The sequence below is a fragment of the Balearica regulorum genome, chromosome 2, assembly GCF_011004875.1.
Source record: "Balearica regulorum gibbericeps isolate bBalReg1 chromosome 2, bBalReg1.pri, whole genome shotgun sequence".
Classification (NCBI taxonomy): domain Eukaryota; kingdom Metazoa; phylum Chordata; class Aves; order Gruiformes; family Gruidae; genus Balearica; species Balearica regulorum.
Genome location: NC_046185.1, coordinates 143,035,612 through 143,049,617, shown reverse-complemented (window position 1 = coordinate 143,049,617; position 14,006 = coordinate 143,035,612). Strand labels below are relative to the sequence as shown.

At 38.8% G+C, this 14,006-nt stretch overlaps 1 protein-coding gene across 5 annotated transcripts in view; it reads left to right on the top strand.

Annotated features, from left to right (window-relative positions):
* CDK14 (cyclin dependent kinase 14) overlaps positions 1 to 14,006 on the top strand; it is a 320,956-nt gene that overhangs the window by 292,819 nt on the left and 14,131 nt on the right. Inside the window, exon 15 of one of the 5 annotated variants that reach the window (XR_012834151.1) lies at positions 3,774 to 3,870. The exons of the other annotated variants lie outside the window; for them this stretch is intronic. The gene's annotated coding sequence lies outside the window, so the exon portion shown is untranslated. The remainder of the gene's footprint in view (positions 1 to 3,773; positions 3,871 to 14,006) is intronic. 5 annotated transcript variants of the gene reach the window in all.

The following is a 14,006-nucleotide window of genomic DNA, read 5'->3' as shown; positions in this document are numbered from 1 at the left end:
AGAAAACCTTTTTTTCAGATATGTTTGTCTTATGACTCTTTACCCCTTCCACTTTCTCTGCAACTGTTTTTTCCCAGGGAAGATCAGTCCTTAAGATAGATTGAAATTTATAAAAAATCAAAAACCTGAAAACCTATTCTTATGTGAAAATAAGGTAGCATTTGCAGATTTTATTTTGTTTTTCAAGACTATGGCTTAGAAGAGCAGTCACAGGGCTGAAAGCCATGGGAAACTTTCCACTTTCTCTTATTTCTGCCACCAACTGTCCTTAATCCTTTTCATTTATTCAGACATTTACAAAGATAATTCACTGAAGATTGAGAAACCATTTGTAAAGCAAGTGAACTATTACTCAATGGGCAGACTAAGACAGGCAGCACTTGTGTGATCCTTTCTGATCCTAAAAGTGCATCGCTTCAGGTAGTGGATGGTGCATTGGTGTTCCCACTTGCGGGAGGGGAGCATCGGTGCCTGGGCAGCAATGATGGCTGTAAAAAGCTGCAGAGGCAGGGGGTCGGACCTGGGTCAGCGGTGGTGAAGCTGTGGAGAGACCTTGGCACTGCCAGGACTATTTGTCTGCATTTATTCTTCAGTTCAATCTTGCCAACTCTTGCTCATCCAGTGTAAAGGGAAGCCTTTCCCAGGAAAGCAGGATGAAACAGTCTAGCATCAAAGCTTTCTGCTTAAAATAAAACAAAACTGGAGAAACCCAAAGACACAAAACCTCTTCATGCTGAGCTCTGGTGGCTCAGAAACCTTTCAGCACCTCAAGTGTATTTGGGCCAGTGGTTAAGAAGACAGGGCTTCAGTGTGGGAAGAGGTGAAGTGGAGGATGCCTGCAAGTGAATGGAGGATGTGTGTGTCCAGGAAGGTTGGGAAACGACTGGGCGAGGGCAGGATGGTAATCTGCTGTGAAAAATAACTGCAGATGCATGTGTAAGTGAATGCCAAGCATGAAGGGGTTTGTGACAAAGAGATGAGAGGGCTTACTGCGCAAGTGGGTGTTGGTATTTATGGTAAGGAGAAAGGGAGGTTTGTAATTTACTTCTGCTTAAGGTGATGAGTTTTTTTTTTTGACAACTTTGCAATCTTTGCCAGGGTCAGCAATTCTTAAAGTGGTCCCCACGCCTGCAGTGGATGCTCCACAGAACCGGATTAAACAGTAAAACTTCAGAACTTTTCAGAGGAAGATTGAAGGTCGCAGAGTCCTGTTGGTTCAGATATTTGGGAGGTTTTAGTCTAAATCATACCATTTGGATTGTTTCAGCAGTTCATATTTCACAACTGAGCAGTTTTATAATCAAGATACTTTCTTGGTGTTTTATTCTTTGCACCTATATTTCGTATTTCTATTGCTGAAAGTGATTACCAGTAATTGTTAAATTGTGGAAACTTTTTTGAAACAATGTAAAATTGTTACAGTATCATCAACTTTTTAACTTTGCAGACAGATGTGGTTTGATAAAACCTTCTTGTCTGAATACCTCTACCAGCTTTCAGCTTGTACAAGATTGCCAGAAGTACAAGACATCATTTACTGTCTAGTCATCTCATTTGTTCCATATTTCAGCCAAAATAAATTCTGTGTTGCCCTACCCATTTCCGTCTTTCCTGATGCAAGATGTCAGCTTTGTAGCTTTTTTTTTTTTTTTTTTCCTGTCAGGGAACATATTTTTGTTCATCTGGTTGAAGCACCCTAACAATGAGAATTGCAAACATCCAGATTCTCTGGATTGCCAACAACATGACAGATACCGCGTTCGATATCCTGTAACTGTCCTCTGAAACAGGCAGGTTTGGAGGTGATTTGTATCTACCCACAAATCAGAACTATGTGTTTGCTACCTCTCTATCCTAATTTTAGGGTTATCTTAAGATGATAAAGCTACTGATTTATAAAGGTGAAGTTTCATGAGGATCTGGCATTTTATATAATAATAATACTAATAAGCATCTTATGGGAAACTATTGAGATACATATACAAGGACAGACATTTATATTAGTGTGTAGGATTCAGGAAATGTGGGCGTCTGGTTTCTTTTAATAGTCTCTTCTACTATTTAATTAATCAGAATTATTTTGATCTCATTCGCCTGAAGAATTCATGAAACGTAGCTCTTTCTCAGTCAACACATCTCCACTGTGTATACATATTCAACACGTCTTTGTGAACTTAGTAAATCCATCTGTTTGAAAGGACAATGTGAAATTCTGTGTTAAACTGTGGTCTGCTACACACATGTCCATTCTCCTATTATTTTCTTTGAACACAGAACACAGTAAAATGTATTGTACGGCGTACCAGTTTGATATCACTTTGATAGACATGATGTGACCTTATATACACACTCCAATGTACTCTAATCCATGGTCTCCCAGCTCCCACTCTGCAGGATTTCTGCGATGTTGATGGAACCCTGTGATTTTGCAGAGCAGCTGCGGTGACCTCTCGCCCTGCTCACTGCTGCTGACAGCTGCCTACCATGTGTAGAGGAAACCTCGCAGACTAAAATCTCCCTCATAAAGCAAAGATCTTTAGATAAACATGCGGGTCTGATCATGCTACTACTTTAAAAATAAATAGTTTAAACTCAGAACTTTTGTGTGGCGCTAAAAGAGCGGTAGCTAAATATTCAAGGCATTCTGCCTGGTAAAAATAATAGATATGTGACACAGTGTCTCCCTTTAAAAAAAGAAAGAAGAAAAGTTCAGTGTAAACAATGAAAGGCATCCTAAGCATAAATAATCTGCATAAGAAATTAGTCAATCTGACTGTTAGGACAGGTTTGACTCGTTAAGCAAGGCTGATCAGGTTCTTCTGGTTTGTGTTGAAGAGTAGTGTCATAACTACCTGAAGTCAGAAAAACTTAGCCATCCAATACTTCATGTATTGAATGAGAAAGGCTGATTTCATCTAATTGTAACTTTTACCCACATGGTAGATTTACTTTTATCAGGATTTTTATTTGGGAAAAAAATGAAATGGAACTGAAGGGAGGGGTATAAAATGCAACTGAAGAACGAAGCTGAGGTTTTTGGGTTTCTTTAAATACCAAAACTTTTAATCATTATTAGGTAAAAAAAAAAGTTGGCATTGTACTTCTTAAGGCATTTCATTCACATAAAGTACCAAGAGTTATATCATTGCTAATGTTTTCCTGCTGAGCTCTCATCATCTTTTGTCTTGCTGTCATAGTATTACATTGATGTACCTTCCCCATTTGGGTAGAGGTTATTATCCTGGTGCCCGGTTGCGTTGTCTCTGCTGAGCAGGTTAACTGCTTGAGGTCTTTTATCTAGACAAATGTTTTACCAGCACTTTTGCTCCACAATGACACAAACTGTTCCTCGGAGGTCAGATCCAAACGAATTAGCAATGCTGTGATAGCATGGTCCCTGTACGTTCACACACTCATTCAGACCCATGGGAGTAAAGGTATCAGCTTTGTGAAATGAATAAAAACAGTGATTAAAGTGTCCTTTTTTTTCAAGATTTGCTTCTCCCAAGTAAGTACTTGTCTGTTGTCTTCATTCAGTCTTTTTAAATAACACTGTAAAACTGGGTTGTCAAAAGAAAGCCATTTTATAATGAATTTTGACAACTGTATGGTAATTGTAATAGCCAATTCTCACAAATAAAATGTGTGCATAATGAGCATGATTCACAATTTACAGTTCACACATTTTTGATATGTTAGCTAATTCTGTCATTATCTTCTCTTAAAATAGTAGCTTTGAGACTATTAACCATTCCCTGGGCATTTTTTTGTAGTTTCTTTCTGTGCATGAGTGATAATCAAGAGGCCAAAGAACAAGTCAGAAAATGCCTTAAAGCTTGCTCAGCTGGACTAAGATTCGACAACACCTGGGTAATATGGGTACTCCACAGACAGATAACAACATTAAAACAAGATGTAAAAGCCTGTTAAAATGCATTTTTAGGGTACTGAAGCTTTCAAAAGATAAAGTTCATTTTAATGTTCATTTACACGACTTCATGTTGAGTGTAATATAAATGTGTATGTTTAACAGTAAAAAACAAAGAGGTGGGAAAAGGAAGAAAACTTTGCTGTTCGGAACTAACTTTTATACTATCAATTCTAGGTAAAAAGGTCTAACAAGTACATATTACCCATGTTCAGGGTTTTAGTAGATTGTCAGCCTTGTCCCAATCAGAAAAAGATGTGTACAAGAGCTAAGCCTCTTCATCTCTTCATAGGAATTTGAGAGTATTCCTTGATTTGTGAAACAGTGTTTGATATGACCTTGCCAAACGAAAGTGATGAGCACTGTAATTTGTCATACAAAGAAAAGTCTTTTTTCATCTTCTATTCATACAAACCTCAGTTTAGGAATGTAGCTGAACAAATATTTAGCTTTATGGACATGATTGAGACCTACTGAAGCAAATGAAGTTTCTGGAGGTGCCAGTGTGGGGAGTAGGAACTCTTCTCTCAATCTGGACTAAATTTCCTTTAAAATTTAAAACTTTTCAGCTTAGAACGACAGAGGCAGGATCAAGGTCACTTGCCTTCCCAAAGATCTAAAAGGTATCAATGTGTAGTAGGATTTCAGTATTTATTGCTTTAGCTGCAAGTATTTAATTTATGTTGAAAATTCTAATACGCAAATTTAACTCAGTAATTCCCGTCTCTTCCTGTCTCCCACTGGGAAAACCACATTGACTTCAAATAAGCTCGGTGTGGGTACCCATCTCTTTGCATGGAGTCCCTTAAAGGGTCAGGGCTACAGTCTATGCATGGTAGTAAAAAAATGAAGTTCAGTTTTATCCATGCGTGTGCGCAAAATCAGAAACATATATATTTGTATATAATGGTATGTCTTGTTGCCTCAGAACTTACAACAAAGTGCACCTCTGAGCTTTGGAGCCAGCTCTGACTGGTCATGGGTGATGGCTGCAGTGGTGGTAGGAACGCTTCTGATGCACAGGGAACGTGCTCTTTGTATGAGCAATATTTTCATTTTTTGTTGGTTAGGGTGGTTGGGTGTTTTGGCTTTTTTTTTTTAAGTAGATCATCTTTAGTACCGCATACAAACAAGATTTTGGAAGGCTTCTTGTGTATGAAAGCATTGGGAGCCAGAGTGAAAGAGAATTGTTCTTCAGTCTGAGTTACGATTTAGGCCTGGCAAATACTCAGTTCTCTGGACTGGTTTCACTCTGGAGTGGAGAGAGATTTTCAGGTGAATAGGAACTGATTCAATTAGTGTTTAAATTAATGAGTGATGCTGTCTGGTCTCTCCACTGGGGCTTAGGCTCAGTCTCCCAGAAAGGATACGGGGCTCATCTGAAGAACTAAGGCTGTAAGGACGCAGCGAGGATATAGACAACTGGCATTTTTATTTTTCAGTTAGGGCAATTAGTTGCGTTAGCTTAATCATGTCCACGTAGCTTGGTTCTCGCAAGGAAATTTTCTGCTTTGGTACTAAAAAAATGATCAAAGACTGTCACTAGAATTTGATTTTTGTTTGTTGTATGAGTTCATTTAGAGTATGCCAGCGGCTGCTGCAGCCAGTGAACCTAAATAAATGTCTGTTGGATATCTGTTTAGCAGCAGGCTCCAGTTTTTTCAGCACCGTCTCCGTGTAACCTTTTAATCTACTTCTTGTCTTTGACTTTTCATATTTTATATATTTAACCCCTTGATGCAGATATTTTGCATTAAGTACTTTAGAAATCCTGATTTACTGCCTCAAGGGATTAACCAGAATTCCAGTATTCTTGCTTTATCTACATTCATTTATACAGCCCATTTATTTCTAATAAATACGTTGGCCAGATCATATTTCTCTGCAAACTCTAAGCCCTGAAAATAAATTTATGCAGTGACATAATGAAAATAATAAAAACTGTCTTGCATATTGCTCTTATTCTTGCTTTAAATATCAGCTTCCAAAGGCACAGTGGGTTTATATTCTCCAAGTAAACACCACCTTTGAGGTTCACGCTGCAAAGCTCTGATTTTCAGTTGACTTCTAAGAGGATTTAATCAAACTACAGGATATATGATTCAAAGCAAAAAATGTAATTAAGAAAAATCTTTTTCTGTAGGCAAAGAGCAGCTTGTTTTCATTAATTTTATGAAGAATGTTGTTTTTCTTGGCTGAAAACTTAAACTCTTGGGACAAAGGAAGATTTATGGGGTGATCCACAAAATCACACAGGTTTTGTGTTGCAATGCTGTTTTTGCAGTGACCACTAGAGTCCCTGTAGCTGAAGGTTTATCAGTGTTTCTTTTTATAAATCTCTATTTTCAGAAAGGGCTTTTACTCGGAGATTAGCTTTGAGCTAAATATATGCACACAAAGTCTCAGTGTATATGTACTGTGGTAAGCATGTATATTTTAATGTAAACAATTTATAATACTTTAAGAGCTCTTACATTGCAAGGGAAAATGAAACTGAAGTAAGGATGGATATTTAGACCTCCCACCCATATACTGCGTGCGCTTCTTTGTCGTTACGCTTTATTTATATGTATGGCAAACTCTCCAACAGTTGCTGAAAGCCACTAGAATAGAAGATCAGAGACATCATGTCTCTTGCCCTAATCCTTCAATGTGTCAACACCACTTGTGAGATGCTTGGGCCCAAGATCTGCGAGTTGTATAAAATTTTCACTTTCATGATCATTAGAGCGGAGGTATGGAGCCTGAGATGAGGCTGGGTTATTGGGAGGCTCTTTCACTTCTTTCTCCCTTCTGAGTTTTGACCCCTTAGATCTGAAGTTCAAATTCAGCTTTAACTTTGACACACGTATTTTTAAACCAAATAATGAGTTTATTTAGTTAACTGTATCAAATGAAATACCTTTTGTATCTTTAAAAATCTCTCTCTAAGAAGATCAGTAGTTCACAAACAGTAATGAAACAAATATCTTAACAGAATACTCTTTCATTCCCCATAATGTCAGCAAGGGTGTCTACTTGTTTAATATTGTAGTAAACAGAAAAGTTCATGGTTCAGTGCTTAAGCCTCTGAGCAGTCTCCCCAACTGTTCCTGGCTGCCAGTATTTTACTTACTCAACAGGAAACTAATTTAATTAGTACAAAGAACAGGCCAGTACAGATGCCTGTATGAAATTCTTTCAGTTTTTAGAAGGCATATGCTAAAGTCCTTACATTAGATGGAAAAACAGAGATCATAAAATTTACACAATGGAATATCTGTTATCCTGTATTATCAAAGGTTGCTGTCTCAAATTATGTTACTGTGGTCTTGCAGCCAAACCAGACAAAGTATTTCAGTTGAAAGACATAGAAGCTGATAGTAAATTTGAGCCAGGCTTATGTTTCATATTACAAATCTCTTCATCCTGTTTGTGACTAACTGGGAAGATGTACCATTAGTTCTTAGCAACACTATCTTCTCCTAGTCTGCTTCAAGAACTTTATTAAAGTGGTAAATTCAAACAGTAGTTAGGAAATACAAAAATTAAGGTTTCAAATGTAATTTCCTCCACCTGTGGTTTATGCATTCATCTGCAGTCTTCAATTGCAGGATCATATACTATTATTTCTTTGGGACTTCAAATCGCTTTTTCACAGGATAATGGATTGTGAACACAGATGGATAGTTAATGTTTCTTTTCATCTTCATCATTCAGTGTTTGATCCTATGCATTATGGCTACAGCATCCATAGCCTGCACCAGATACGGAATCATTCATTTCTATGGAGGCTTTCTGTGATGGATTGTACCTTAGTTCCTTGCCAGCATTGGGGAGCCACCTTCATAGTACCTCCATGAGCTGAGATGGTACAGAGGTGTCCATTTTACACACTAGGAGCTGAAGCACAGGTATTAAAATGGCAATTGTTAAAAATAAATCAATTTTTCTTGCCTGATTTCTCAGAGCTTCTGGCATCTTTTAGCACTTAATATGTTCAGATTGGATTTCATTTTGCATTGACCTCAGTTGGAGCAGTGAATGCTCAGTGTATCAGCAGCCCAAGCCAGGAGCCATCTTGGATTATACAGAAAATGAGTTGCTGAGTGAATTTCTCTTAGGAAAAAAAAAAAAAAAGGTTAGTATAACTTCTCTAGCATCACATAGGAGCTCTGATAAAACTTTCTAGCATCATGTAGGAGCTGTGGCAGAAGCGGGACTCAAATGCAACTTTACAGCCATACAGCTACTGAAACTTTCTTAATTTTTCTCATCTTCTGCTCGACTTACTTGAGACCTTCCAACGTCCACAATAAAGGAGTCAAGGGTCTTATTTTCAATAAAACTTTTTGTCTTGCAAAAGTAGCATAGAGTCTGAGTAGTGAATGTGGCAAGGGTTTCATGTGGGGCAAGAAAATGATCACATGTTAAAGACTATTACAGATGTAGAAGGGATTAGATGCAATATTGCACAAGCATTTTTAACTCCTTTCAAGAGCTGTAATTTCCCAAATTTTCAGAAACTGAGGAAGTGAAAGAAAAAAAGTTTCAGTGTGTGGAATCATACTGATGCTTTCTTTCACCTTCATCAAGATGTGTTGTCAGTGGAGTTCATACCTTTCAGCCCACAGTGTGAGGCCAGTAGGCAGCAGTAGGAGGTGATTATCCTCTGTGTCAGGCTCACACAAGAGAAAACACGGTGTGCTGTGCAAACAAGCTTACCTGCTGTTTATTGGACTGGAGATAATGTTGTGTGACCCAGGAATAATAGGTCCTCCTGCCACTGCTGAAAAGACGTGTAGCCTCCTGGCTGTATGTTCTTTGCTGTCTGCCCTCTGCCTCTCCGTGTCTCTTCTGCCCCTTTTCCTGACAGTCACGTCCCTATTCCCTAACCTGGTGCTTCAGCCTGTTTCCATTCTCTTTGTTAAAAAGGAGTCAGCCATCGGATTATACTCAATAGTGCCTGTTCTGATTACTGGGTGTTTGACTTGAAAGGAATTTTTAGTATTGCTTTGGTGCTTAACCTCCCCTTTTTTTCCATCCCCCCTAAAAAAAAATAATTAAAAAAAAAATGGCATTTGCAAGGACAGGAAGAGGAGTCCATCCCTCTCCTTATCAAAGTTAAATGTTACAAAAGTTGGTTCTTTTTCTTTCAACATGTTATCCTTCCATCTGTTTTGTTTGTCTGCCTGTCCTGGTCAAAGATTGAGCAACTGAGAACATGGCAAATCCTAGCTTTCTCATTTAACCACTATTAATCACTTGACATCATTGCATTTAGAGCTAGTTTGCACAAGATACGTGAAAAGCAAAGAGCCTCACTTGCATGCTGGCTTAACTGCGGGGAACACTTTCCCCTCCCATCTGCTGCGTTCATTATTATTTAAAAGAAATCAGGAGGCAGAATTGGATTAGCAGAGTGGGTGGTACCAGTGGAAGACAAGCTCTGTGTTGGCAGTCACCCTGCCAAGTTCATGTGAAATTGCCCATTTTAGCTGGCAGCTTCAGCTTAGCTTGGTGTGATGACATATGGGCCTGGAGGGTAAGAATCTATTTCCATATTATAGCAGCTTCTGCTGTGAAACCTCATAGTTTGTAGCTGTGTGGTTGCCTGGCTTCAGCTGCAGACAGCCCTCCTGGTCTGCTCTGCCACGCTGGGCTCCTGGACTGTTGGTTTGGCTTGGCTTTTTCCCTGAGGTCCCCTTGGCACCTCTACCTACATGGTGATACCCTGTTTGCCCCCAGCTACTCCTTTGGTCCCAAGCCATAAGCGTGTTGAACGTCAAGAAGCAAAATAGGGAAGCTCGTAACATCCTCGTCTGTGAGGCCCGCAGAATCCAAGGAGAGAAATCAAGCCCTTGCTTTGACTCTTACGGGTCAGTAGTTTCTCAAGACAGCAGGGATATGTATTTTATGTTTGAAAAATAAATAACTGAGTGTATATGTTATACGTCAACTCTAAACTCAATCACCTCATAAATAGGCATTTACAAATGAAAAATTAACTTCTTTAAATTAATAAAAATCCCCTGTTTCAAATATTAGTGTTCTAAAATTTTCCAGGATATGATTTCAGTGGCCAGTATTGGCTATTGTACTTCTGCATAAAGGAAGTTTTGGTGCCTTGCATTGAAATCCATGTGACGGGGATACCACCAACTTAGTCAATTCTGTAAAATAAGCTCAAAGATATTTGAGAAACCAGACTGCCCCTAAGTCCCTCAGGTGTGATTAGTGAGTTAACAATAACATTTCTCATTTCAGAAATCTCTTTTTCATCCTCCACTTACTATATAAGGAAAATAATTAAAATAACTCTATGCAAAGCCCTTTCAAAGCACAAAGTATGTATCTCTCTGCATTTACAGTACCGTTATTGTTGGTTATTACTTGTAGGGATAAAAATGTTCTGAGGAGGGAGAGTTACAGGCTGTTGACATGCCTTTAAACTATTTATTATAATTTCCAGAATGTCCAGTGCCTTTTTTGATCACCTTCTTTTTTTTTTACTTTGGGCACATTCTACTGCTAGACCTTACTTTAGAAACCTTTGTTTTGGGGATAGCGAAGGGGGGGCAGAGAAACCTCGCTGGCGAGAGGATGTGATCCACTTCCATGCAATGTGAAAAATGGAAGAGTTTATTCCTGTTAGTCTTTGTTATCACAGCCTGTGCGTGGTAACAACCCTGGTCTAACCTAGTTTGACAAAGGTGGACCAAACATGATGCACGATGCCATTAAAAAATGCCAAGCCCTTGTAATGAGATCAATTGCACCTCTGAAGGTGGGAGTCGGTGCATGGGTCTGCCTCCCCGCCTGTGCCCTACCTCTCTGCTCACACTGCCGTAGGGAGCTTCTTATTCACAACATGACTGTTGTTGTCATCTTCCTGCTGTTAGTTCAGCAGTGATGGGTTGAGAGAAGTGTCAGGAAATAGGCAAATATGTCCCAGTGAATGATCAAAATCTAACGCTCTTGAATATGCGTGTATTTATCACAAAATGGTTGCAAAATCAGAACACAATGAACCAGTAATGTGATTAGATAGCATCACTATTAATATATCAAACCAAAGGCCTTACATTCTGGAAGGATTTCATCATGTGATGAATTTAATTTATGAAGTCCCTGCTGGGGGTGAGAGATGTGGTCAGTGCTCGGGCTCTGGTGGCAGCGTCTGTCACTGCCTACGCAGAGACCTGAGCACATCACTTAGGCACAAAGAGGCAGCTTAATTCTTTGTTCGTTCTTTATAAGTGAGCTAGTTACTCATTTCTTCATACATAACTGTTATCATCCTTCATACTTAAACTATATTTTGTTTCTGGATGATATTAAAAGGCGCTGTCGTTTTTTGGGAGGATCTAATAATCTGAGATAATAGGCAGTGTTTATATTCAAAAGCCTGTATTTTGAGGTGAAAAGGGCTAATGTTATACAGAAAGTCACACTATCTGTTTGTAGAGAGCAACGTGGTGTCCTGGAGCATCTATTTCACCTTCTTTTGATAATTAGACCCAGAGCATGCCTGTTATAGAAATGCTGGGTATTGTTCTGTATTGTTATTATCTGCCCATCTGTTCTGCTCTTTCTTTCTCTACTTTCCTGTAACAGTTTTCAGCCTCATATCTTTGATATTTGTCATAGAGACTAGCTACACTTTACATGACTCATAAATCGAATACAAGCTAATCAGGTGGATTGAACTTCAGTTGCCACGAACAAACGAGGACTTTCTGTACTGCAGTGCTGTTCAGTAATGCTAGAGAAGTTTCCGTTTGAGAAAAGCCATCGTAAATGAATTTATGTGCCCACCCAGATTTATTTTAATTAAAATCATCCACGAGTCTTGGCTGTGGCTTTGACTACTAAGTACTTACAAATAAGCTTAATAGACATGTTTGTTTTTTCCGCGGCTGTAAAAATACATATTCTGCTACATGATTGGGTTTTTATCTGATTTATTTAAATAGAGTTAGGTAAAGATGCAGTTTATAGGGAAGGTTAAAGGGTCAAAATCCTATTTAATTAACTTATGCCCACTTGGGAAGCAGCCAAGGTAAAAGAATGCAGTGAAAGTAAGCTTCAAATAATATGAAATCTTTGAAAAGGACTAACCACCTTTGGTGAAAGGCTTTCCTGTTCTTAACCTTGTGTCATTTAAACTATTTAAATGAGCTATGCAAAACCTTACATTTATAATGGAGCTTCAAAAAAAAAAGAGTAAGTATTTCTTGCAGTTACAAGAAAACTGATGCTTGTGGCACTGAAAGAAAAGCCTTTAGTACTCCATCTTACCATGATCCCTGTCTTTGCATACCACAAAATGCACGGTATGTTGCACCTGATTTGACGTCTACTATTTCTGCCACACGTATGAAGCCTCTCGAGTGTGTGAGACTGCTTTTTAAAAGCATACAAGTCTTTCAAAAAACAATTAGGAGGAGAGGGGGAAGCCTCTGTAATATCCTGAGGAGGCCTGATTTTCAAAGGGTGTGGATGCTGCATAGTTTCTAAAAGTTGTGTCTATGAGAAGTACCTCATGTTGCATTTCCCAAACCATGCATTATATTTGAACGTCTTAGTCATACATGTGGAAAAGGTTCTTACCGCAGCCAGAGTGGGAACTCTGAGAAATTAAATCACTGAGCTGCTTTGTGATCTCTTTATATACTAGATAGGATGGCCTCATTGCTGTAGTGATGCTCAGTAGAGGTGCCAATTCTGGAACATTTTTTCCATTTAATGCCACAGAGAGACCGCACTGGGGAAATATTTCTGTTTCAGTGCTCCATATGGTTTTGTATGTAAAAATGGAACTGGCAGGGAAAAAAAGCAGCTGGCCTGAAGCTGCCAGTAACTATTTCTAATGTCATAGATTTTCAGCAAGAATCCCAAGTGGGAGCTGTATAGGTAAAAGGACTGCATAGCAGTATACCATAAGGACCAGCAGAGCCTATAGGGAATGACCACGGAGGCAAGCCATATCCCATATAGACACCATTGCATTTCCTAAACTGGGATTTTTTTCTCCCCTGCCCCATTCTAGTCTTAAGAACTGCTGTTGGGATGGGAAACAATTCAGGCTTGAAAAGGTCAACTCCAAAGACTTCCCAATCTCTCTGCCAATACCATTGTATGGCATTCATGGTGTGGGCGGACACATAGCCTAAGAGCTTTGGACATAATGGTATTTGGAAATATATCTAAAATTTAAATATGTCTATTACTTAAACTTTCCATTAATTTAACATACCATAATTGTGGGAAAGATCCATCTGATTCAGCATGTGAGGTCTGCTTTCTGTCTAATTTTATGTGGGTTTAAGGGTTGCAGTGCTGTCCTGAAAAATGTATTTTAATTGACATGACCGCTTTGGTGTGATGCTCAGTCTCTGGAAAGCCACAGCAGCAAATAGAATGTTTAACCAGATGGTGCTTAGCTAGAAGGATCTTTGCTGTACAGAACACAACTGCAATGATGTCTGTTCTGTCAGGCTAAAGCAAAGGCATTTGTAACTCCACATCCCAGGTTAATTAAGAATTCCTTGCTGGTTTGAAAAGAACTCTGTAGGAGAAACACTAATAAAAATGCAGGTGAGAAATGGATTATTTTTTTCTTAGATTACCCATCCCTCTTTCTTCGTCCTTCTCCATCTGAACATTCATTCTGTCTTCTACAAAGAAGAACTAACAAACACATCTTAATTCCAAGCTGCTTGTAGGTACTGTCAGGCTACTACAATGAGTTTGACAATGATAAACATTCACACTTTGTTTTCTTGGTGTTTCTCTGTGGGGTCTAAGATAGCTTAGAGTGTTGTGATCCCTTGCAGAGGTGTCTTTAAATTCCAAGGAACCTTTGTTTCTATAAGCCAAAGAGCAAAATGGTCCACACCCATCTCAAGATTATCCCATAGCTACTTTGCACTGATTACAGTAGAGGCATTAAATTTGTTCCAAGAGCACTTATCTTTCAAGAAGTAACTTGGCTAATATTAACAACCACATATATACAAAATGCCCTGCTGTTAAGTACCTGGGAGTACTTCAGTCTTTGCATGAGGCAGTGCTTAATTTTCGGGAGGAGGTGAAT